The 23,764-nt window shown below is 36.7% G+C and overlaps 1 long non-coding RNA gene across 2 annotated transcripts in view; it reads right to left on the reverse strand.

The window, feature by feature from the left end:
- The window catches only part of LOC146768639 (uncharacterized), a 58,494-nt gene extending 34,939 nt beyond the window's left edge, over positions 1 to 23,555 (reverse strand). For both annotated transcript variants that reach the window (XR_014953571.1, XR_014953570.1), the window contains exons 1-2: positions 19,296 to 23,555; positions 10,140 to 10,340 (exon numbers count right to left, since the gene is read on the reverse strand). This is a non-coding gene — a long non-coding RNA (uncharacterized LOC146768639). The remainder of the gene's footprint in view (positions 1 to 10,139; positions 10,341 to 19,295) is intronic.
- Between the last annotated feature and the right edge of the window lie 209 nt (positions 23,556 to 23,764).

Here is a 23,764-nt window from a genome sequence, read left to right on the forward strand (position 1 = left end):
CATGCAAATAATTATTGTAATATAACAAGGTAAATTTCTATTCTTCTTTAAAGATGAAGGGAGGGGGAAGAGATCTTAGGAAATGAATGACAGCATGAATATACACACCCCAGCTAGTGGGAAGTTCTGTGGTGGTTACTGGTGGGTAGTTTTCCTCACTGCAATAGCAGCCATGTTTAAAAGCATAGACTTGAATTCAAAGAAGGCTGCTTTCCTAACCCTGAGTTTGTCTCTAACCTTTCTAGTATCAGATCCCTAGAGAAAGTGGAACCACTACAAAACCAATATCACTTTGGGTCAAAGAGTTCTCTACTGGCTGAACTTGGACTGTAGAACTCCTTCATTTGGCCTTCCATATGCCCCCCAAAGTAGGCACTTGAGCATTTAAGTGCTCCAGTCAGCATCTACTAACAAACTCAACACTAAGATGGACTGTGAAAACCAGAATCCAACCTCCCGCACACTTCTCCACTTCTCACTATAATGAAGCTACAGAATTTGTTTTAAAAATACATATATATTAAAAAGAAATTGTTACCGACCTTTCATTAATCACTTACATCAACATGATCACTAGAAATTTAAATTTGCAGGATCTGTGTAGTACTAAACACTGATAGATGACAAACAGCTCACCAGTGACTGCACAATAGTCTGCATATTTGTCATATGTGTCTTCCTCATAGCTGTTTCAAAGAGCAAACTCATGTATAATGTGCTGCACTAAATCACTCTTTTAGCACCTAGCAATGCTGTTTTCTTATATTCATTCTAGCCTGAAAAAACAATTGCCTTCACTGGTGCTATGGAATCTATTCTTCGAAATTTGTTTTCTCATTTCAAAGTTTTCCAATAGAACATGCCTTCTTATTAAACTGTCAGCTAGCTTGAATTTACTTCTTGGATTGGTACATGAACTTCAGAGAAATATGACCATTGCTCTTTAGTCAGATAACTTTGGCATGGATTTTTGAACATGACTTGGAATTAAAAAAAAAAATTGAGACATTGAGTCCAAGTACTCAATGGGAAAACAAATTCTATCCAGGTTATCACATTAGGATTGTCATAATATTTATTAAATTTGTGTCCAGCTCCTTGATTTTAGATATCTTCAAAAGAAACTGCAGCTGTCACATCCTGTCTTTCAGGATCCCAACTGTGAGTACAGTAGTTGCTACAACAGTTTTGTAGAGTTGAATAAACACCTTAGTGTATTAATCTTCAGTCATGGAATGCAGAATTGTAGGTTCCTGTGCCTGAGATCAAGTACTGCAGTCAGGCTATGCATGGGGGAAGGAAAACAACCCAGCAGCAAAATGTTCAAATTCAAAAATCAGAAAAACAAATGTAGGGAAAGGAAAAATTTTGAGCTGACAAATGTGAGAATAAGCTGTCTCTCTCTGAATGGAAAATTGATTTATTCAAATCTATGAGGCAGTTAAACCACTGGAAAGAAAACAGAATGAAAAAGAATTTTAATAAAGTTTAAAGGCTTGGGGTTTTATACAACATCTTGCCATATATATATGTTTGTAGTCTCCTGCTGTCAGTTCAAAGGCACTTGGCCTTATTTCTTTAAGTCAACAAAGCACCAGAAATCACAAAGGTTTATGCAATTCTTGAGCAAAATTTATAATGCAGTATTATGGAAGAAGCTGACAAAGTGATGTGGTTGAGATTTTGCAGTGACTGGCAAGCTGAAGAATTAAAGAATTTGACAATTTTATGTATTATATAAATAGATGGGAAACTTTTATGCTAGCTTTTTAGACTGTAATTGGCATACCTGAATGAAGATAATTTAAAACCTGTAAATCCAAAACCTGGCTATTACAATTAGGAATTATTTTACCTGTACTGTACATAATGTGTGGTGTAGCAGACCCACAGATACAAATTTACCAATTCATGAGCACAATCTGATTTTCAGAGCAGCAAATACAAACCATAGGTTATTTGGCACCACAGTTTTTGTGGTATTTGTTCTGTGGATTTTGATTTGTAGGGGGAAGAAGCTTAGAAATCAGCAGAACAGGTTAAAAATTATATTAATTTTTATAGCAACCTAATTCTTGATTCCCCTTTTTCACCTACCATAATTTCTCCAATTTCTGCAATTTATCATTCTTCCTTCAGCAGGTGACCAGAAAGTTTGTGATCAATAGCAGGCATCTCCCAACTTTTAAAGCATTTAATACCTTTCATTATACAAGAGAAAGGTGTTTATAAGGGAATTAATTAAATTATGAGGAATCCTAGCACAGCCTGTCAAAAAAACAACCATCCATCCATCCCATAGAGGAAGATATCTATCTTGTGGTCATAGGTTTGATACAACTTCAGTACCAGGATGAAGCTGATGGATGTAGCCACCAAACTGTCTGTGCTCTCCTCAGGTAACTGAATGTAATCACAGAACCTGGTACTAGGTGCTCACAGCTGCTCATAGCTAAACTAAAAGATACCTCCCTGGTCATGTGCTGGAGAAACAGTTTAAGTTTGTATTCTTTGGGAGCTTCTGAAAAGCTTTTGATACCTAACTAGACTGCCTAGTACAGAATGAAAAATCATTTTAGTAACAACATTTTGAAATACCCATCTCAAGACATTAAAATCACTATAAAGTAGCACAGTATTTCTGTTGCTATGAGACTTATAGCTGAAGCTCCTCGGAATGCTACATGCTGCAATGACGGTGTTCTTTATGTCTTTACTAGAATTGTGGGCATTTAAAGATTCCTTTTTTATGGCTTTGGATTCGTGATGTTACATCTGCTTATTAGCATAACAATACATTTTCTTACAAAGCCACCAGCTCTACTAAAGAGGCACCTTTTATAATGATTAAAATAATCAGTAGCAATAATACCCTCGAGAGAAACAGGAAATTATATTATTATTTATAACAGTGATCAAAACAGTTTTTAAACCTCCTTTATATGTAAGTTCCATGCAAAGGTCTCTAATTCTGTAGGTTTTTTTATCTCCCACCTTTCAGACTGGCAGTCTACATGGAGATTTTGTTTTCTTAGTGCTTGCTTGAATCAACTTACTTCACCTGAGGAAAGCACCATCTTTATCTCTTTTTTTCTGTATCTTTCTTTTGTGGCTTTGAGAACAACTTATTAGTATTCATATTCCTCACCAATATCCCTACATGCCACAAGGCCATATCTGTGTAGGCATTCTACAGATCTCAGAGAGGACTGGTGTTTTCCAAAACTGACATACAGTCTAAGTGGCTTTAAAAGAAAGTCTGGTTTTCTGCCCATTTTACATGTAGGGAACTGGGACAAAGAGATAGTAATACTTAATTATAATCTTAAATGGTATTTCTACATCTCTATCCCATCTAAAATAATTTTGTGCCTAAAGGGAGCACATACTCATTGATAAAGTAACACAAGGTTAATATTAAACCAGATTTTATCAATTATTCCACAAACTAATGCTTACCTATAGATCCGGATCTACAGGCGTGACCGTGGTTCACACAGGCCAGCAGACTGGTAATAGGGTCAAATTAAATTTATTTCAATAAACACTCTCTTGGTAACACAGTTACATAAAACAATTTCCCACAGCTCTTTACAGATTCCTAGTGTCATGCAGTGGTCTAGAGATCACCTGTGGGTTATCTGCATCATCCCAAGTAAAATGAAGCAGCTGGAAATCCTCTTTAACAATGTAAGTAATCCTCAGCTGTGGCTATAGCACATCTCTAACAGAGCACAAATAACTAGACAATCATAGTAGTCTTGGTCCTTAGCACTAAGGACCACATCAAAAATCAGATTTTCTTTAGCTGTTAGTTTTCTTACAGGATTTTCATGCCAACTGTTTCTTGTGTTATCTACAAAAGACTAAGTCTTCAAACTCTATCTCAATTGTTAAAGACTTGGAAACCTACCTAGGATATGGCGATATCAGTAATAAACTGAAACTTAATTTCTGATGAGGATCTCAGGGTACAGCTGAAAAAAAGTGTGTTTTTCCAACCACAGCTGAAAGTGTCTTTCAAAAAAAAAACATCAATAGGAATAGGAAGCCAGAACACCCTGAAACCCTGGATATAGAAACCAATTGTTCTACTCATTCTAAATCTGCTCACATGGAATTTTACTGGGTGATGAGCTGAGCAACAGGATCAGCAAAAAGCTAAAGAAGCTTATTTAGCCTTTGTCATCCTAATGCTTGAGCTCCTAACTGCCCCAGCTCTGGATGCCTGTGTTAGAAAGGGATCAATATGCAGCCAGGCTGACAGTGGATTCTTCATTTACTTAATATTTTGCAATGGCCTTAAAATGGCTCAAGCAAAATAGTAAGTACTCCTCTAGGCTCCCTTCCCCACTAAAGGTTAGTTTATAGTCTTGAACTATGAAATTTTTCAAGAGTGCAATAGTTTTGAGTGAAGTCTTGAAAATTCTAACATTTTGCATGGTCTAGTACTTCTTCTTAAAGGAATCTTTATAAATATTTAGGTAGGATTGCAGCCATAATCTCCCAGTCCTATGGAAGCTCTTCTCCCTGCTCCAGGCTGTAGTCAGGATGTTTCAGAAAGGCTGACTAGATTTTTGTTGGTCCAAAACCAATACAAGGATGCTTCTGAAATTATTTGGATCTTAATAAAGGAAAAATTGAGGAGTCAGAGGTGAGACATGGACAGTGCTGATGGAAACACAGAATGAGTATTACGCTTGTATTATTTCATGGAGAGAAGCCCAAAATAAGTAATAAAATTATAATTTTATAATCCCCTCCCCCAAGAAAAAAAAAAAGCAAAGTTAAAATTGTTTTTCTTCAAATGCTGGATGAAACTCATAAATGAACACCAGGGATTTAGAAAATTTAGAGATATTGAAAGTCTTTAAATATTGGCAGCAAATACTTCAAATTTTCCAAAAGACTCATTGCAAAAGCAATATGTTGTTTGCATGTATGGGTGCAAATACTTTATCATTCCTTTGTAATAGACCCTGTTCTACAGAGCTGATAAAATCAGTCAATTAATCTGATTAATTAGCCCTTTCTTCTTGTTGGTCAATGATTCTTGAACATACTTTTATTTCTTATTCCATTAGTTCAAACTGTTCTTCACAAACAACTCCCTGCCTCTATGCTTCATTTACTGTGGGTAAAATTGACAGTTCTCCAGCACAAGATCTGACCACTAGTCCAATTCCAATGAAGTCAGGAGCTCTGGGTTGTACAGCTGTTCATTCAAATCACACAGGATTTTTTTTCTAGCATTTTTTCTGCTCTACAGAATTTGGTATAATAGTCAGCAAAGGGTAACAAATGAAAGATTCAGCTTTTAGTAATGCCCAAATTCATGTACAAAAATGACTGTACACAACAGCATCAGCTATTGACCAAATGGACAAACAAAAACACATTTTCAATCATTTTTGTGAGCAGTTAGAGGAAAAACACTCAGCAAACATAACCAAAACTAGAATTCAAATGAAAAATATGTATTATTATCCAGTATTTTCACATCTTTTATTGAATTTATCTGGAAAGATACTCATTGCTAATTAGTTAATTCATGTGTCTCATATATCGCCCATTTTAAAAACTGTCATATTTTGCCACAAATAATAATCAACCCCTTTTTAATGTAATTTATACATTTTTAAAGTCTAGAGTAGTACTATTTATTAATAATATTATTAATAAAACATTCTGACTATTTTAATAACATTAATAAAATATATAGAGGATTTATTAACAAGATTTTTTAAAGCCCACACACATCTGTTAAGAATTACCAATGACAATTCATGATTCTATTACATCCTGTTCATTTCTAATAGATAACTTCTTTCTCAAGTAACCTGTAATTGAGAAATTTCTACTGCAATTTCAATAGAATCAATTTTTTACATGACATTGCAAGATAGTTAGCAGTATATTAGAAATTGCTGGGTCTGTGAAATATCATGGCTCTTCATTTGTTATTTCCTTCTTTTATTTTTTAATAAAGCTAACCCAGCTTCACAGGTGTAATAGACACTGGCCTATTACTATTATCCAGACAAAGATAGGAGGATCTCAAAACTTTATCCTCAAATATTAATCAACTAAAATGCAAGGTCACTGACAGTTCTTTTGAATATATTTGAAGAACAGTGAGTAAAAAGATGTTCTTCACAATACTGGAAGGGGTCATTAACTAAGACTTGTTTAATGACCATTAACTATCATTAACTAACCATTAACTAGCATACTTTGTTATTCATTTGCCAGAGGCACTCTGCAACACTTAAAATGAGAGAAGAGGAAAACATAAACCAAAAATTCTCTACTGAATAATACAGACAGCTGAATTTGGGACACAGTCTGGTATGTGCTTTGTAAAGATACACAGCACTCCAAAAGTCTCACTAACCACAAAGGCTTTTATATTCACATTGGCCCCAGAAAAATCCCTATTAAGAGTTTTTTTAGGTCAGATCTTCTCCTCCCATAGAAGGCTGAAAAAAAAATCCTATTGAGGAAGAAATCTCAAGGTGACGAGAGTTCATGGGTAGGAAGTTACTCATTGAGATTTCTCCCCTGTGATATCTACAGGAATCTCCAGTTTGATCATTTAATCCAACCCAGAACTGAACTCTGCTGTGATCTCAGTTAGTGACATTGCACACTTTGGAATGAGGCAAACAGAAGTAATTTAACACAGACAGATCTCTATTTCCTTCTCACAGCTCCTCTTTAGAAGTGAGAAATGCTGGGACAGCTGAGGATGAAAGAATCCATTCACTGATCCCCATAACAAACCTCTGGATTTGGATCTCTGTTCACACACACCAACACACGTAAGAGTCTGAAGAAGGCAGGTACAATGTAGTTGCCATAAGGTAGGAGCAGATTCCTTGTGGGAATGCTTGCCAGAGAGGATCTTACAGCTGATCCCATTGTTAATTACATAATACAAGCAAGACTTTGGAAAAGGTCTAATAGCCTGTGTGCAATAAACATTCCTCTCTGGGAACATTTTTCCAAATCTACTGTTCTCCCCATGCAAAGTCTACTGAGACTGAAGGCAACTCGCTGTCCCAATGATTATTGGTTCTTCCCTCCTCCCACAATAGAAAATTTAAAAATGCATCTTGCACATACTGAAACACCAACATTTAATTAAAAGATGCAATCAATTCAATACACATAGTTTTACTGCTTAATGCATCCTAACACACATAATGCAGAAATTAAACTACAAACTAATAAATACCCAGCATAAATACGTAAAGAAAAAATGGTACATACACTAATTTTGTTTCTTGTAGATGATAGAACTGTTATGGGAGGTTTGTTTTGCTTTCTACTGAGTATAGGATGTGTCACTATAATACAGATGACACACAAAGCCAGCCAGCTTTACAAATTGGGATAATAGAGTAAATTGACTGAACAGGCCCAAGATACATAAACAGCTGCCAGTATTTTATCTGGATGGATATCTGTCAGCTAACTAATTGACCTGAGTGTAGATAAAATATGGGAAGTTTGGATATTCAGAATTTTTCTCAAGATATGGAGGTAATCTTAAAACACTGATGATTCCAAATCAAAGAAGTTTAATTGCAACTTTAGGTTTAATATTTTAATAGAAAAATGTTCAACAACTCCTACAGGAAGAATGATCAATACCTCATTGTAGCAATTACTTTATAGTGGTATTGACTTTTGCCAAAAATCATTCACCTGTATTGAGAAAAAAAAATGCAAAATTTGTGTTTACAGAGTCAGAATTTAACTAGTGTGAATGAACAGGTATGGGTGAACAACTGTAAATGCAACAGATTGCAGTTGAGACAACTCTTGAGGGATGTTTTTGAGAAAAGTCCTTTGAATCTGACTCATGTCTTCAATCTGCTTCATTCCAACAGATCTCATTGCAGCAATTTGAACATCCCCTTCCTTCCCCTCCCCAGACCGTTTGCACACCTGTCATCCCAACAGGAGTTAAATCCATTACTTTGTTAATTACCCTGGAAATTATGTTTCACAGGGCCAGTGCTGGGACTGGGTTTGGCAATAAATTACACAACAGGACCATCTTCTCCAGTGAGTGTATCATTCCCTCTTATCTCACCATATGGATTATTCATAGGGGCTGCCTCTGCTGTAAGGTTACCATAATGTCTGCCAACAACAGAGCAGAGACCTCAGTGTATGAGCTTCTTTCTTTCCTTAACAGATGCTTAAAGGACCCAGAACACTCCCTTCATGGTTAAATTAAACTGAAAGTAGCTGAAGAGCCTACTAACCCTTGCCTCCATAATATTTGGGATGAAGAACTGGCTCAATTTCATACAAGATCCCTGACAGGTGAATATAATCCTAACACAGAAACTCCAGCAGAGCACGCACATGCAGAAGCTGCCATATATGCCATGCCTCAGAACTCAGTGGTTTATTACAAAAATAAATTAACAGAAATTAAATAACAGACATAGGTAAGGGGTCTCAGATTTCCTACTTTTCTGAAGACACTTCAATTCTAACCTTGCTTCCTATATTCTTACTCCTCTTGTTGCAAGAAGGACTTCACCCAAAGCCCACAAAAGCCAACATGAATTTTTATGTTGCTGTAAATGGACTTTGTGCAAGAATCAAAGCAAAAACCACATCCCGTCAAACCTCTTGGAGCACTACAAAGAGTAATTAGAATGCAGATAACACATTGCTGTTTCTAATTGTTCATTATCATAGCATTATAGATGTTATGGCTGGTTTTTTCTCCTTCTTTGCTGATGTTGCTACATCAGTCAAATGTCCCTATAGCAAATTATACAGACATATTTCAATCTAATAAAAAATTCACATCAGTATAATTAAAAAACATCAGTAGCAGTGTTCTAGAGGGAGACAACATTCCAAGTATTTGTAATAGCTGGAGGTGGGCCTTTCTTTTGCTGTATTTAACTCATATTTCCCATAATAAGGTCCTGCTGCAAGGTGATTGTGACCTCTCTGAACTTTAACTGCTAGGGTTGTGTTGTTATATGTCAGGTTGACTTCTTGTATCTCATTTTTTCTGGAGGTGAGACAAGGTTCCATGTGAAAAACTGTATGGGCTTCTGTGATGAAAACAATTAATTTTAAAATGCATGCATGCAGCACTGAATTGAGGCTGTACTTGGAAATGTAATCTTGACTTTGAAATAAGTGGCTTTGAATTCTCAATGCAACTTGCCACCTGTGGTTCTCTTATCTTGCTCTGCAGTAGCAAAGATCTCAAGGGCACAAAATGCTCTACTTAAACATTTCCCTGTGTGTCTGTTTCTTGACAGGAGGATCTGCAAGCTTCTCTGGTCACTGCTGAAGGACTAGCAGGATCCACCTTCTCCTCTTCAAACAGTGGGTCTTAAATTGAAGGAGGATTTTGATAGTTGGTAAGAGCCAGCCAACTCCACTTTACAGAGCTGTTAGTGACTGAAACTCCCTTAAAGATACATTTAGAAGAGTTGCTTCCTAAATCTTTAAATGTTCAACTGAGTGTTGATAGTCTTATCTCCCATAGTTAATATGAATGGATGTCCCTTTTAATCAACCAAGAATTTATCACCGAAGATGTGTTGAATTAAGCAGAAAAGGCTGATTAATAACTCTGCCTATCTTTCTGTGTTAGTATTTCTTCAAAAGGAAGGGGAGTTAGTCTCTGTATTTTTTAATTAATTGACACATTTGCTACTATTAATTTAGCAAGTCATTATGTCATAAAGGCATTTGTCAATAACTGTTAGTGAAGGCTGATAGAATATACTTAAAACATGGCTATGAAGACACAGCCCACAGATGCTTACAGAGCCTTTTGGAGATGTCAAAGAGGAGGAGAAAGAAAGTTCTCATTGTTGATGGTATCATGTAACATTCTTATGGAAACAAATAATCAGGATTTATTGCAGTGTTTAATAGGTCTGGGAGTTATCTCACTTCCTTACTAAAAATTTGCTCAAGAGACTCCTAGAAAGGGAAGAAAGAGGTAAAATAATAAAGAATATCAAGATGTAAAAGATTAACATCTCTGTGACTCTGGCTCTAATATTCACCCTCCATTCCTGTCACATGATCTGTATAACCATTCCCTTTATTCCCCTCTTCTGTCACAGTGCAGTTTTGTCACTCACCAGAAGTGGCTCCATTACAATTACTGATCTGAGCAGCTCCTGGCTGTCTTGACTTCTGTTTGAATGAGGTGGATAAACGCTGCCATCTGTAGCCCTTTCTGATGACAGTCACTTTCTTTGCAGGAGTCTGAAACTTCTTGGCTTCACTTTCCTTTTCCCATTCCCCAAATGATTCCTCCAGTAAAATTGCTCATGGTGTATCTGCCAGTCAGAAGAAAGAATATAAAATTGAATAGGATTTTTTTGCCTCTTGCTGTTATGCCAAGCCCTTTAAGGAAAGAATAATGAGCCATAGCCGACACCAGTCATTCATGACCATTGCCAGAAATGTAATGCAAATGTAACTGCAAAGAAGTGATATGCCTACTCTTGGATGCAAAATTATTTTGAATTTTTCCCTCCTTATATATGATAGAAAAAGAGAACTAGTGTTCCCACAGGAAAAAAAAAAGAAACCCTTGAGAAGTGGGAAAAGCTCTGAAGAAAATTATGTTCAATGCACCATTTCTATTTCTGTATCCCATCTACAGAGATGGGTCAAAGGAAGCAAAGAACATAAATCCTATGCAATCAAAGAACCTGTTAGGAAATGTCAGAGATTCTCCTAAGCTGCTAAGCTTGAGTGCAAGATCATGGTGATTCACTCTTCTCAGTGATATCTGGTATTTTCTCCTAAACTCCTGCTTTAGAGTTAAAAAGGCATTAAAAACTCTTTAGCAATGAAGAGCAATAATCTACATAACAGAAAAGAAAGGTTTGAAAAGGCAAAGCATCTGCAGCCTGACAGTTCAAAACCAATTGATAAATTGAATCAACTTATCAATACCAGGGTATTAGATTTTTTTGTTTCATTTAATTACATAGTTTTAATGCAAACCAGGATAGTGGTCAGGGATTTACAGTGCTTCTTTTCCTTTCAGAGCAATAGCCTGATGTCCTCCAGAAACCTTAGTAAACCACTCTGGTCCACTTTTCCATGATCTCCCAATGCCCATTTCTCTAAAATTCAAATCTAACTCAGCTTTGAAATTTTTCCTCCATTTGTTCCTAGATACCTCACCCATCTACCTTCATGAATACAAATCTGAGCAAGCACACAGGCAGAGCAGAGTTCTTCCCCATCCAAAAATGTCTTTATTTGATTAAAAGAACTTTTAGCAAAGAAAAAATGCCTATTCTTTTAAATGTAGTGAAGTGCTTTATGTCTGGTTAACAGGCTACATGAATCCACATTTCTGTTGTTTGTGAGAGAAAATAAGAGTCTGTGTCATCACCCCAACTTCTAAGTCTTTTAGCTTAACCTATTTCTAAGACTACTTTTGCTCACCAGCATGCACATGTAGATGATTTCACTATATCAAGGCTATAAACAACACCCATGAGGCTGTTTTTTTATTTACCAAGGAGATAAATAAAAAACTCCTATAAAATGAAGGACTCGTATGTCCCCTTGACAACATGAAAATCAGTGCATAGTGAGTGAAGAGCTCGTGCAAGTTTGTACAAGAATTCCTGGGAAATTTTTCAAGTCTTGCATAGTGCCAGTCCAGCCTCCCTCAGAAATTCACAGTTAAATCAGTTAATTGGAAATTATGAAAAGAATTTCCAGCATTTTCTGCTAGTGAGTGAAAAGTAAAATTACTCTTTGTTCCTCCTATCAAAATGGCCCTTGATATGGGAACTCACAAGTCCCTAAATGACTCAGTTTCTTTGTGGAGCCCTTTGACCCTCCTGCAAAGAGTGCCACCATGAGGCACAGCCACCAGCACCACATATTCTGTGTAGCTAGCCAAGTCTAGTGAGCAGGTCTGTCACTGTTCATGGGGAAACATCAACAGCAAAACTTTGGCTGACTTTTCCACTCAGTGACCTCTGCTGTTGTTTCCAGATTCCTCCCTCTAAAGGAAAATCACATCCTATCTGCCATAAAACAAAAAGAGGTAAACAACACAGAGGAGTACTTAAGCTTTCATTCTCACTGCTTCTCAGTGTGGCATCCTAGCCCTGATGATCATTTTTTGTCCCAGTCTGGTATCCATTCTTTCCCATCCCCACAGATGTATTCATCCTGCAGATCTTTAAGACTGATTTTCCCAAAACCATTTGAATATCTGTATCACCAGGGTCACTGTTATATTTCTGACTGCACTTTTCTCCTTATTAGAAACCCAGCTGAGGGCTGTGCAAAACCTTATGCATTTACATGCAGATGACACTTCTATTTTCACTGAACAATAAGGTGTCCTCTTCTCTTCCTAATTCCCTTTCCTCTGAAATGGCAAATGTGATCATCTGACTTAATGAGCACCTTTTCATTCTAAAGGCTGGATTTAAAAAGTGTGGCATAGGCTTTGTGTTCCTTTCCCTGCTCAAAATATCTCCCTTGCACAATATGAACCACTAAATTTTCATGACTAGAAGACATGTAACTCTTAGACAAAATTATTTATGCTTGTTACAGGTATTCACAGGACCACCTAGATGTTGTGTCCATCTTGTAGGTACCTTAATGCTTTTTAAGGGACTTGTCTCTATCTCATCAAGGTACAGGCTAAATTATAAACCATCTGACCTGACCAAGGAGTAAAGCTAGAAGCAGAAAATACTTGGTGTTATCTGTGGGTTTTGGATGTGGAGCACAACAATCCTTCTAACACTTTACATGTCATTCAATTTTATAACATCTTATGTTGTCAGTCAGCAGTAACAGTCTTTCAGAATGTAAACAGAACTATTAAAAAAGAAAACACTCTTCCAATTTTCTTCATTTCTAAAATCAATTCATTTAAAAATGTGAAAGCCTGCCTATAACATAACTGATTTTAACAGTTTCTGATTTATTCCTGGTAATTTAGTGCCTCTTGTCCACATGTAGACTTCTTTTTTAGAGAAAAATCAATTTTGTGGTAGCGAAAAAATGTGTCCCTCCTGTAAGTTATTTTGGTAATCATTTAAAGGTCTTGCCCCTTTTGTCTGAATACAATCACATTAGATCGTACAGACCCATCAGCTACTGTGAATAAGCATAGCTCCCCTGAGGCACTAAATGTAACAACTTGGGAGTCAGAGCAATTTTTGACATGGAGTTTTTTAACGAGTAAAAAATTAACTTCATAGGTCTTTCCTTTCTGCTGAAAAGGCAGTGAAGGGCATGGAGAACAGCTGAAGATATAGTGCTCAAAATGAAGCTGATGCTGTGATAATAAACCAAAGAACTAGACCCAAGCCTTGTGCTGAGATTTCAAAAAACAAAAATTCTGAGAATTTCTTCAGAGTTAGGAAATGACCCCTAACTCCAATTACATTTAACAGCCACTGAATTTTGTCAAGATAATTGCATCCATGGTCTTCAGCACTTACACTGTGCTGAATCATTTCCAATTGTCTTCTTGCTTCTCAGCATCTTGGTATTCTTTAGACATTATTCAAAAGTTTGTTAATTGGTTTCACTTTGTCAGATTCACTTAATTCATCAAAACAGGATTTTGAGGTGCAGACATGTTTATTGAAATGCTCTATTTTTCTGGGGTTTTCTTCTACTTTGAAGTCAGCCTTTCTCATGGTTGTTTTTATTTAGACCCTAAGATTGATCTTACTGATAGCAACAAATTAGGCACTCTCACAACTGCAACCAGTTAGAGAATAAAGCAGTATATTCATTGTTTAGAAAATAACATGCTAGATTTAGGCTTAAAGTGTCTACATTGTGAATGTCTCCAGTTAGGCGGGGCAAAATCTCACAGACCAAATTTACCAAGATATTTCAAGAAGAAAGGAAGGGTTGAAAAAAAGTTACAAACCTAATCAATCATTCCACTAAATCTGTGTTTATGTGGAATTCAGTCTTATTTCTGCATTTAAATAGTCTACTTATTAAATAGACTTTCACAATCAACGAGTTCCATATACAAGATAAGAATCCCTGCTACAGGTCTTTTATGGTCTGTCACATTCCTGTTAAGACCTAAATAATTAATAATTTTTAATTTCAGATATTTCAGATCCCATTCAGACCCAAGGCTGCAGCTATGATACCAGTGGTTTCCTCAAGATTGCAATTTGTCCCACATTAAAAGTAAACCTCACCAGTTTCAAACATCTACATGGAAAATGCCTTTAGTTCATACTTTGTATCAGAATAACTCCTCAGTGATGCTTTCTGTTAATTTTATTTTAATGGAAAAGTACAGCTTCTAAAATCTTCATTTCAAAGTTCTTGCTTATGATTACAGATCTTGAAGTGCAACCTTGTGAATTTATGCAGGATGATCCTGTGTATTTTATGCTCCCTGTGATATTAACTGAAAACCAAGGATAACATCAACTTGAGAAATGTATTTAGTCCTTGCAGGAGGATTTCTGCTTTGCTGCAGGTAACTGTTACATAATCTGGTTTCTGTTTCACTCTTGCTCTTTTCAGTAAGCATGAATAAATGTTATTTTATTAGATTTGCTCATACATCAAAATCTAGAAAATCAATACAAGTATTTCTTTTCAGGAAGATAAAAACTTTGTATTCTTCCCATTGTTCCTTGAGTAGGCAGCAACTAAAAATCTTGTAATGTAAGAAATTTAGGAGGAGGATATGAGAGGTAAATCACATAAATCATACTAGAGTATGATACTTCTGATTATGGACTGATCTTCATTATGGAGAGTCTACTTCATTATTATAATCACCTATTGTCCCACAAGATTCAATCAGTAACACTGGGCAATCAAGCAATGCCAGCAATTTTCTACATTATAAAGAATATTTAAGTATAGTACACTAAAATTATTACAATCTCTAGAAGACAAGAATCCTTACTTCCCTCAGTTCTTCAGCCCCACCAAAGAGCCAGGTCCTCTCAGTGTAAGTTGTTTAGTTGACTCGTTTCTTGTGATATCAAAAAGGCAACTGGGCACATGCTCTGCAGCCTGTTTGAAAAGATGTATAGGACTCATTCCCTAACAAGCACAGTGTTCAGAACTTGGGTAGGGGAAGTTTATTACGAGTTGTGATACTGATCAATATGAGTGTAATTGAATATTTCCATTATTAAAATTCCTCTACCCTTTCAAAGTTCTTTATTTTTTTTTAATCAGCTTTTCTTGATCTATTTTGTCTCACTGCTGTAAAATGTGTGACTCTGTCCAAGAATAATCTGACTTTATTTATCACTTTGAGTTTTTGTTCATATCATTTGTTCTGCATCAGCCCTAAATACCAATATAATTTCTTGGCTCACAGATATATTGCAATTCTCAGCTCAGTCATTCTTTTCTTGCTGCTTTCTTTTGTTCACAGCTTTGTCATACTCTGCATTCTGGAATTTAAAAATCCATTATTTTTTCTGGCTTTTCCATGTGCCTATTGTTCCCTTAATGTGATTCATATCTGTATCTGAGCTGAATAGCTGATTAGAAATGATTCAAAGTCCAGTGCAGAAGACTTGATCATTTCCCTCTACACAGAGGAGGACGCGTCCGCATTACAATTAACCAAGTAAATGCTTTAAGATTAAGCACGTAAGATGCATTCCTTCCATCCCTTTATAGCAGGTATTTAGTATAAGGCCGTAATTTAGATTCCCCCAATAAACAACAGAGGTGGGCACCACAGAGGGTGAAATGCATCCTATGCTTTGGTTATAAATTCAATGGCCCTGAACAGGGACGAGTACCTAGGCATATCCTAAAAAGTATTTCATGGACCAGAGAACATCCAGTATGAATTTACTGCAAAGCACAATTGTCCCTACAAGAACAGTTATTATCTCTAAAGGCACAGTACTGTTTCAAATAAACAAGGGTCCTTAAGTGGCTTGTGTCAGCCAATTTGGAAAATCTTTGCTAGGGTTTGTGCAATAATTTGTGTCCTATCATATGAGGCAATCCCTAACAAAATTTTCACTTATGACATTTTCATACAGGGTCTTTTCAGAGCACAGAGTGAATTGGCATCAAGCAATGAATGCATGTCAACCAACACGAACCCATCAGAGGTAGGACTATAAGAAAAGTAAAAACACTGGTATCAACACACAGTTAAAATTGGTCCTGGCCAGACTTCATTCTGTCTTTGCTTCTGTCAAGTATTTATTTTTTAGGTAATACTAGGAAAGCCTTAATCATTGAACTTTTATATAAATCCAATACAAGCCTCAGGACTTTCACAGTGACATCTATAGACAGCAGAAATTTCAACTTGAGTAAAAATCCACTAAAACTCTTGAACAGTCAAGCACTGTATATTTTCAGTTGTTCACACAGAAATATCAGTACTTTCTAACCTAGCTCTGTCTCTAAAGTTGCCCTATATCTGTGAAAAATCATAGTACCACTATTTGAGTTCAGCAGTTCACAAAGTTCTCAAAGGTTAAGATCCCAGCAATCATCAGAATAAATAGTCTGATCTCCTGCATGTTATAGATATAACCCTCCATGGAGCACAGCAATTTTGTCTAGTATATCAATTTTTGGCAGTATATGCAGACTTAATCCAAAGATATGTGGAAAGCTTTATTTCCATGAACCATTCCTCCCTCTTACTCTGTTCCACAGAGGAAAAGGAAACTTTATTTCCTCCTAGTCTCTCATTAAGTCCACCTAATTTCATATTCCAACCTAGGTTCTTAATAAGCCAGTTAGCATTTTATTCCTAAATACTGTAATCATACCCTTCTAACATTCTGACACACAGAAAGTTAACCTCTCTCATTACAAGTCTTTTTTCTTCAGTACTTGAATAACTTTTGAGTTTCATTTCCATCCTCCTCAATTTTAAAAGTATTTTTGACTGTAGATACTGAGTTTCACATAGTATAAAGTTGTATCCAAGATGAAAATCACATTTCTAGCACCATTATTCATGCAAACTCTACTTTTCTTCACAGGATCCTTCTAGTTTTTCATGTTTATTTGCTTACACATTATAACCATTTGAAAATACCTTATTTTTCTCTTTAATTCATTGACATGAAGCACTCAGTTCTTGTGAGAAGACTAATATATGAGGTGTTTGAGAGATCACAGTAGGTGGCATTCAAGGTAGATATCTAGATCTGAAGAGCCACTCAGACTTTTCACTTAGTGAAACATGCACGTCCACAGGCAGTAAGTCTGTTTATTTTGTGTGTATGCTAGAAGATTGTGTGAATTTTATTCTAGACGTGTCCATAGGCCATGAAGAATACTTCTAGTCACCATACAGCATTAAGGCATTGGTGTCAAATAAATGTTCATATTTTGACCCTCTTGCACCTCCCTCTAGTGAATCTATATGCTGTTTACCAGAAAATGATCATTTCACAGTAAGCAACCTTACAAACTGCTTTTTACAGGGCAAAGTGACTTTCAGAATTGCACAAAATCTTTGCATGAGGTGGGCACGGTATCAAAGCACAGGGATGAATTAAAAGTAAAAATCTTTAAAACTCAGCTGGAGCAACCTGGAAAATTAATGAATGGCCTCACAGTGTTTGGCTACATGGCTGAGCCTTCTGTAATAATCAAAGAAATGAAACATTCAGCCTCAGTCATGGGATCATTTGTTTTTCCCTAAATGAAAATAATAATAGGAAGAAGTAGGTCTATGTGTGTGTGCATTTCTGTGCACATTACAAATTGCTTGTAGAAATATGAGGTCAGCACATCCCAAGTACTTAAAATCACAAATTCCAGGAGGGAGATTACTTAATAATTTTAATTAACATCCTGTTATTCTATTACAGAAACAATGCATTTTAAGCAACATTTACAGACAGGATCAATAAATCGGGCTGCTTTTATTAAAGTGCCTAAATAAGGAATTTACAAATTGACAGCTGAGCCATAGAAAGACAAATTCAATGATTCAAGTATTGAAGGCATATCACCCTCATCTGATTCTCTCTAAAATCTGATCACTAGCACTGGCTCCACATGAGAATGACTGGAGATTTTAATATTGCTGTATATAGCTGTAGGAAAAAATCTATCCACGGCCTGAATGTGTCATGGTGTTTATGCCACAACAAAACACTGTAACTGAACAGTAAATCTGATTTTAATTGAGGTCCATCTCACCTAAATTTAAGGCATCTAAATCAGAATAGTTAGATTAGTTGTCTGAGATTAGCCAAAGTTAATCCTGTGGTGAACAAAATTCCGCAGCTTAGTTCTGAGTATAAAGGCAAAGAGCAGGTACACCCCCATTTATGATCATCTGCTAAAGAGGAGTGGGAAATGGATCTTGTCCTTGGTTTTAATTTAGTATGAAGGCTCCAGTTTCTTCCAATACCTAAATGCAGCATCTGTAACATTGGCATCTATAAGGTAGGAACTTCAGCAGTGTTCTTCTATGATATGTGTCAGATAAAATGAAAACAGAAGGATTCACTTTTCTTATCCCACAACAAGCCACGTCATGCAGAACACTGCTTACATGTTGTGAAGACTGAGCACATCAGCATCATGCAGACATATCCTGAACTTCCTCACTGGAAAATAATGCAATTATAAAAAATCAGAAAGAAGAGGTCACAACCAGGTCTTGACACAAATGAGGAGCATTATGGAAACCAGGCTCTGAGCATACAGGAAAAGTGAAGATATTACAAAACTGAGATGCCTGAAGGTCAAGCAGGATGCAAGGAGAATGATGTTTACACAACCAACATACACAGTATGAGGATGATGAAAGCAGAGCAGTGAAACTGTGTTTTGTCCAGGCTAATTAGTCCTGCTGAGAAATTCCATCCTACCATCATTATATTGCTTGAGTTCCTAAATGAGCTTGTTCAGATTGTCCAGTGCAGACATACCTCCCCATCCCTGGAGAAGAATGCATTAATTCCTGAACCAAAAGAAGAAGCTTTATCTTGTTGAGCTCACAGCAAAGCACAAGATTAGATGAGAGTAAGCAATGTGCATTTTGTTTTGCAATTGCAGTTTCTGCAATCAGATGTATTGTTTAGTTGCTTGTTGTGTGTTCCCCAAGGTAGGTAGCTAAGCACTACTCAGCAGTTCACTCATCCCCTTCCCCCACTCCAGTGGGCTGTGGGAAAAGGAAGAATAAAAGCAGGAAAACTTCAGGGTTGAAGTAAATTTAGCACATTTAATAAGTAGCAGTCACATGGAAGAAGAGACAAATAAAATAAAACAGAACAAGCAATGCAAAGATAATCACTTACCACCTCTCATGGGTAGATCAATGGCCAGCCAGCTCCCAAGCAAAAGAAAAACCCAAAGCACCGAACTCCTAAATGTCTCTCTTCTTCTTTTTTGTTGCTGCACATGACATTAGATGATATGGACTATCTCCTCGGTTAATTTGGATCATCTGCCTGGTTTGCTCAACGTATTGCAAAACCCCCCATTGTATTCACTTAGGAGAAGAGAGGACAAAATGAGAAACAGAGAAGTCTTTGACTCAGTGAAAACACAGTTCAGGTAGAATATTATTATGTCATCAGCACTGTTTTGGTCAAAAATCCAAAACAAAGCACCGTTCAATCTGGCATGAAGAAAGTGAATTCTATCCCAACAATGACCAGTACATTACTGAATAAAATAATTCAAGAGTAGACTCTTGGTCAGATGATAGATATGAGTCATAACACACACCAATACAAAGAGATCTGCAGCTTTGCAAACAAAACCTTCTGTGATTTATTCCTTCCAGCACAAAGGGTCTCATTATCTTTGTATGTACTGTGAGGTATCATTCCAGATCTCTCTGGAAAAAGTGTTTACATACACAAACAGCCAAGTCAGATAGAAGTAAAGAAAAGCAAGAAAAAGTTACCCGATCAACTGAACCCAATCATATATAAATACTTTCTACTTTTAATGCAGAAAACAGGCTCCATTTCTTTTCTCTCTTTGTCAATAACACAAGGGTATGTTTTTTCCCTCAGACATAGACTGTCCTCATACACTCCACTGTATTTCCAGTGCCTTGTGGCTATGTTTGGCTGTGCCTCTGAAACTAAATTCCCAGGTTATTTACGTTGTCGGACCCTTAGATTATCCTCTGAGGAATACTGTAAAAATCAGCAGAGAAACACCAAGTGCAAATCTGCAGAAGTATTTAGTCCTTATTCCAAGTTGTCCATTCCTGTAGCACACCTCCTGAGATGTGCTATTTCTATCAGCATCGTATCTCAAAGCCATGTTGTCCTGCAATGCCCTGGTATCCCTGACCCCAAACCAAAAAAATTTCTAAAAGTCCACAGTCTGGTTCTCCTTTTTGTAATAGAATGTTACCATAATTAGACAATTGGAATCTGGGGAACTGTAAGTTGCCTTCAGTCCTTTCCATGTTCACTGGATGTAAGGGAAGACAATTCCTCAAAACCACAGTACACCGTGGTGTAAACTTCATCACAGTTTTCGCTGACGTGCAGATATCAGAGCACATATAAAACTGATTTTACAAATTCTTTCTGAATGGTGGTCACCCAGACATAGAAAAGTGCTGAATATTTTCCTTGCCATCCATGCCAAAAACAGCAAACTTCTTGATATTAAAATTCTATGCCCTATTTTGTGACTTGATAGGTACAATTAGCAAGGCAACCACAACCCACAGCTGAAGAGCAAACACAAAACTTATTCCATTACCCCACTGGCTGCAGTATTCCAAAAATAACAAGCAGGGACAAACATTTTGCTAAGCTTAGCCCAGTCTTAGCAAGGGCACAAAACACATGAGCCCATTCCCGACCACATCATGTCAAAGGGCCTGACACATGCACAAAATGCTGTGATTTCTATAACCTCCAAGGTTCTTGTCTTTCTTTCTTCCAGGAGGAGACCCAAGCCTATCTGTGAAGGATACCTTTTAAGTCTTTGACAGCATTCTGTTCTCTTCTACAGAAATTCCACTTCCCAAGACAGACAGAAATGATCCCAAAGCAAGCACAATATGTGAAATTTCTCATAGGGAATTTTCTTAGCATCCCCCAGTCGCAAGGTCACCTTCAGAGAAAATTACTCCATTTTCCCTCCTCACCAAATCTTCCAATTTTAACACTTTCCTCCCAACACCCATGTCTACAGGATATTTGCTAGAGATGACTTTCAGAGTTGATTATCAACATAAAAAAAAGAATACCAACACTTTCCATGTCTGTATGCAGGTTGACCTCTGCTACCTGAAAATAATGTTCATATGTAATCACATCATTGCTGAAGAACGCTGTGGTTTCTCAGTGTATGTTTTGATGAGAACTCAGAGCTGCAGACACAAAATATCAGATTGTACTGCTAAATATGACAATGCTTGTGAATAGTACAATCCATGGCATAGGTTTTGAAAAAGTGCAACTTGCATTGTCGAGGACATTTGTCTGTCACCAGTGATAGTGTAAACCAGAGACCATTCTTGATCCTACAGACAGATTCCCCCCATTTGGAGTCCAAGATAATTTATTCACAGAGAAATTGATCATTCCATGCCAGATGGTCTCACAGAGAGAAATGTGGCCTCACACACATTTAATTTACAAGAATAAACATAACTAAAGAACCAAAGCTTGGTGTGGGTACTCTTCAGAGTTCAGCCATCTCTTCTGTATACAGGACAGTAAGAGAAATGACAGACGCTGTTGAGATTCATAAGTATCTGCCTGGTAAAAAATTAGAAATGGAATAAGAAAATGTGGCATTTCACTTCTGTGATGGAAAATATGGATAATAATATCCATTTCCCTTTTAAAATGGGGATTTATGAGACTGATTGTACAGGAAGAGCTCTGAAAGTTACAATGTACATGCTGAACTTATGATTTATTCAGCAGTATTACTCAATTAGCATTACTGGCATTAATGCTATTAGAAGAAGAAAAAAGTGTCTGAATAGTCAGGGCAGAAACTGAACCACTTAGAAATTAAAAATATATTCGCAGAAAGCCCTTGCAGAAGACAATTATGTCACAGAAAATTCAGCCATTTATTCAAGCAAATCAAAAAGTAGCCCACAAGTTAAGTAACAATTGAATTAAGATACCAATCACCATATCTATTAAGCTCTTTAAGATTATATGACAAAGTTTAAAAGAAAATTCCAGTGCAATGTGAAATATTATTCTTCCTGCTACATCTAATTACAAAGAGGTGTAAATCACTTGGTTTAACCTTTAAAAAAACCTGCTTCAAACACATAATATTAAAAATAGAGATCAGATATGCAGCTCCCATATTAATGGATTATATATCAGCAATTTTTAGAGTCACTGTGAAAGAACTTACATTGAAAATTTTCCTCTCTCCTTTCTTCAGAAGTGCCATGGAGATAGGGCTGGGATGAGGACAGGTCCATTTATCAGCCTGGACCCTGCATGACAGGACTGTGGTAGGGCTCCAAATCAGCATCCTGCAGGATCACTAGGCAGGAACTGATCCTGTGCTGGTCTGAAACAGTATCCTTGGACATGGACAGGGTGTCCAGGAAAGATAGACTGGGATATCTACTTGTAATGCCCTTAGAACTAGAAGATTTCACCTCATCAAAGCATTTAAGCAAATATTTTAAGACCCAGGTAAGCAGTTAAGAATGTGACTGATTTTACCTTACAAACTGCTGATGTCAATGTAAATTACTGACACAGAAGTACTTCTTTTGAATGAAAGCTGTGTTTATTCTCTCTGAAGTGAGAACTAGTCTGCTATTTAATACCCTCAACTGGATCAGGATGGCATAAAAGAACTTTATTCATTACATGATTCTCTGTCCAACAGCACACTGCAATTGAATAGTAATGATATCATTAAATTTTAAGACTTTAGCATTTTGTAAATTAATTTGGCCTCTCTGTCTTGGAGGCAAAGGGCAGAGAGGGAGTCCTTAAATACTGATGAATTTTTTTTAGTAGATGATGAGAGCTTTAATTCGTGGAAAAACACTTAGATGGTTTATACTGTATTCCAGACATCCCTATATCACTTTCACTTCTGAAGCCTGATGCTGTTCTGAAATGGGATGAGACAGTAAAATCTGTGAGATGAAGTTCATTGTCTTCTGTTCCCCTCAGACTGAATAAATTACCAAGCTAATAACATTACTTTTTTTTAGACTGAATTAAAGACCACTGCCAGTCCCAAAGTTTGCTTCTGAATTAATTCCAGTCCAAACTGGAAAATCTGCATGTAATTAAGTCCTTGTTAACCTGTAGAAATGTGTCCATTCACCTCTTCATCTAGCAAATTCTAATTGCTGACACTGATAAGTCACTATCATCTCACTTGGACAATTTTGAGAAATACTTAGGTAGAAAGGTAGGCTCAAGCAAGTGAATTTAATGTGTATTTTCAGGGATTGCACTAGTAAATTCTTCATATCCTGGTTTTATAGAACAGACATTTTGGCAGGTGAAAGGTAATGACTTAGGATTTGTACCAGATTGGCAGCCATTCAGAAATCCCAGATGCATCTATTAGCTACATGCAGACTATTGCTGTAGCTCACATGCTAATGCATGTAAGTCTTGAATGTGCAAGAAGGAATAAAGCCTAATCAGCCTAGGAGGTCCATTGAGTGTCAAGTCTAGTGCTTGTATATACCCCATATAGGTAGATAATGTACAGTAGAATATATTTAGGAATAAATTCCTCACTGTGAGGGCAGTGACTGGATGCCTCATCCCTGGAAGTCTTCAAC

Source organism: Lonchura striata, chromosome 1 (assembly GCF_050655825.1).
Source record: "Lonchura striata isolate lonStrDom1 chromosome 1, ASM5065582v1, whole genome shotgun sequence".
NCBI classification, from domain to species: domain Eukaryota; kingdom Metazoa; phylum Chordata; class Aves; order Passeriformes; family Estrildidae; genus Lonchura; species Lonchura striata.